We start from the raw sequence: 3,447 nt of genomic DNA, 5'->3' as shown, positions 1-3,447 counted from the left end.
AAGATGTCAAAGCCAGACAGCAATTGTGAGTCAAGACAGCATTAATACAAAGGTAGAGTCATAGAAGCCACATACAAAGCATAAACTCCAAGGAGCAGTTCAGGCATTAACCATCTACAAGGACAACATTCAAATACATAGCAGATGAAAGTTGATTTAAAAAGCTCTGCTAAGAATTGTACTCAAACATTACAACTGACTTACCAACGTAAGAAACATCTGCACACTGAAAATTACCAAATACTGAGAGGAATTAAAGTTGTGGGGGAAAGTTGCACTACATTCAGGACTAAAAGTGTTAATGTTGTTAAGATATTATAGGCTGAGTTCTGTGTTCCCAAAACTAGTGTCCAGGGCTTCTGAATTGCACTGCATCTGAAAATAGGGCCTTTCAGAGGTAAAATGAAGAAAAGCAAGTCATAAGGGTAGATTACAATGTAACATGACCAGTGTCTTTTTAAAAACATCCTAGGACAGGAAGGGAGTCTACAGACTGAGACACTGGGAGGCACAGCCAGACAGACAGAAGCCATCTCAGAGAGGCCTCAGAAGACAGCAAGCCCACTAACACCTTGACCTTGGACTTCCAGGCTCCAAGGATGTGGGGTGAATTCCTTCTGAGGCTGTTTTGATATGGGAGCACTGTCAGCTAATACAGATTTCAATTCTCTCCAAGCTAATTCATCTATAAATATAGTGTTATGATAATAAAAATCAATCAAGGATTTGGTAGAAATTTATCATAAAATGTTTATACCAAGATAAGAAATTAAACATTCCCTCAAATAAACAACCTACTAGATTTGTAGAGTTATCATCATCACCATCATCATCTAGCCGCTGAGGTACAGAGAAGACAAATAGATGAAATTAACCTACTAGAAAATACACAACTGCACCTGTACACACACACACACACACACACATATAAATGTCTTACATACATGATACATATACACATATATTATATATACACATACATACACACATATATAAATGTATTACATACATATATATACATACATATATACACATACATATATACATGTAACATACATTATATATATATATAATCAGTTAATTATATGAACATACTCAGAAATTTATGTGGAAATATCATCTTAATAAATGATCTAGGAACACATAGATGTTCATATTTTTTAAATATTCAACTCCTACCTTACACCATATACAAAACCATTTTAAGAGGTATTTATTGTAGACACAACTACAAAAATTAAGGCTCCAAGGCTTCTGGAAGAAAACGTAGGAAATGTTTTCTTAAATTTAGGTGAATAGCAATTTCTTAGGTGAGACATTAATAAAGAGTTCACCAGAAAATTGTGTGGGGATGAGGTTTTATATCTACATTTTCATGTGGATGTACATTCCCAATACCTCCCACTCCGTGGATGGCTCCAGACCTAGAATTTAGTAACTATAGTGATGGCCTTTGTCCTCCAGGCCCCTAACAATAGTCATTGCTGACCCTATCCAAGCTAGCTCTGCATAAGGATCTACCCGGCAGGAAGTCTCCCTCTTCCTTCTGCCTTCCCCACCTTATAGAGTCAAGTCAGCCTCAACTCCTTCCTTTCTGCCCAGCCACTTTATTTTTGACAGTATTCGTCCATGTCTGCTCATGGATATTGTCCCTCTTAGAAAGACCCTGGCTCTATGGCTTACTGGTGACTTCCACCTTGGCAACAAGCTCTAGGACTGGGAAGAGACTCAAGACTAGACTTTGACTAGTGCAGAAGTGCAAGCTGTCGGTTAAAACCATGTCCTGTTTGTGGCAGGGCACATGGTTGAACAGTCCCAGCCTGCACTTGGGTCTGGGCTCCGAGACCCAAGTCACATGCCAACTACAGTCTGAAAGAAGCTGTCTGGTTCGAGTCCACTCTGGGTGAGACCCCTTGTCCTAATTTGCCCTGATTCTGCCCTATACATACACAAAAGAGACCTGAGTTAAGATGGAGCCACGCAGGACCCAGACTGACAGAAAGAAGCTGGACTCTTTTTGTGTAGGAATGTTGGTGGGAACCTTTACAGCACACCTTAAACTACTGTCCTCCTCCTGTAGCATTTCTATAGAACTTCAGTGAAAGGAAAGACCAAGTTTCACAGATACAGACAGATGAGAAGATGATTTTCTGGATGCATCTCCATTCATGTCCCGTATCCACGTGTTGTTCCTGTACTCCCTAAATGCAAACAGCCTGGGCCTGTTTCTGTTGAACATGGTTCCTTTCCCTCTGATGTCGTCGCCGCTGAAACCTGAGAAGCTGACATAATTGTACAATTCCTACTCTGCAGAAGCTGAACTTTGAATAGTAACTGGAGATCTGAGCAGATTTAAAGGCACGACAAGAGTTTGTACTTGACAGCAGTCAGCATCCCTCCTTTCCTGAATAACAATGTAACCAATTCATTGCTCTCTCTTTTCTGCTGTTGCAATGTGGAATCTAAGTGTCAGCCTGACCTTCCTGTTTATCTGGCAAGAACTCAATGAATTTGTATCCAGGCTCATTTAATTGTTTTTAATTCGCATTTGACCTTGTGTTTGGTTCTTGGCCTCTGGTTCCACTTTTGCATGGAGGTCTTCATCTCACCTCCTGAAGAGGCACATCTCACCTCCTGATTCTGGGATGGGAATTTTCTCTAGCACAGAGCTGGTGGATTCCTTTGACTAGATCTCAGTGGTAGGTTCCGGTAAACTGCTTTCTCAAAGACAAGTTAAAAAATTTAGAAAGCCTGGTAGGTTCTTTTGTGTTATTTTACCTCATGAAGGAAGCCTTGTGTTTTGATAGGAAGAAACCTGGCTGGAGCAAAGCTCCACAGGTACAGGAACTTGCTATTAAAGAGGACCTAAGTTCTGCTTCCAGAACCCAAAGGACTCTTCACTATCCGGACAGTCCTGGTGTGTGTGTGTGTGTGTGTGTGTGTGTGTGTGTGTGTGTGACAGAGAAAGAAAGAACCCTGGCTACAATGTGTTGCACAAACTCGGCTTTAAGTGAACACTTGCTCAGTGAGTAACTACCCTTCACTCTCCCACAAGGAGCTTGTGAACCCCATGGTCTTGTAGGGCCTTGACCTCCTACTTTGTAATGTCACCAGGCTGGAAAACACAAGTTCTTGAGGCTCTGACAGAGGCTGATTAAGTTCCCATCTCCCTTTTCCAGTTTTTCCAAATGTTCCCCAGGCAAAGCAAAGGCAGATTTAAAGACTGCTGCCCTGTGCTTGCTTCGGCAGCACATATACTAAAATTGGAACCATACAGAGAAGATTAGCATGGCCCCTGCACAAGGATGACACACAAATTCGTGAAGCGTTCCAATTTTTTTTTTTTTTTTTGCCGGGTGTGGTGGCGCACACCTTTAATCCCAGCACTCAGGAGGCAGAGGCAGGAGAATTTCTGAGTTCAAGGCCAGCCTGGTCTACAAAGTGAGT

At 41.5% G+C, this 3,447-nt stretch overlaps 1 non-coding gene across 1 annotated transcript; it reads left to right on the top strand.

The window, feature by feature from the left end:
* Positions 1-3,233: 3,233 nt before the first annotated feature.
* Positions 3,234-3,340, top strand: LOC115031262. Its single transcript, XR_003836861.1, has one exon. It is a non-coding gene; the product is annotated as a U6 spliceosomal RNA (small nuclear RNA).
* The last annotated feature ends 107 nt before the right edge of the window (positions 3,341-3,447 follow it).

This window comes from Mus caroli, chromosome 5 (assembly GCF_900094665.2).
Source record: "Mus caroli chromosome 5, CAROLI_EIJ_v1.1, whole genome shotgun sequence".
NCBI lineage: Eukaryota > Metazoa > Chordata > Mammalia > Rodentia > Muridae > Mus > Mus caroli.
Note: the sequence above shows the minus strand (reverse complement) of the source record. Positions and strands in the feature narration are given on the sequence as shown.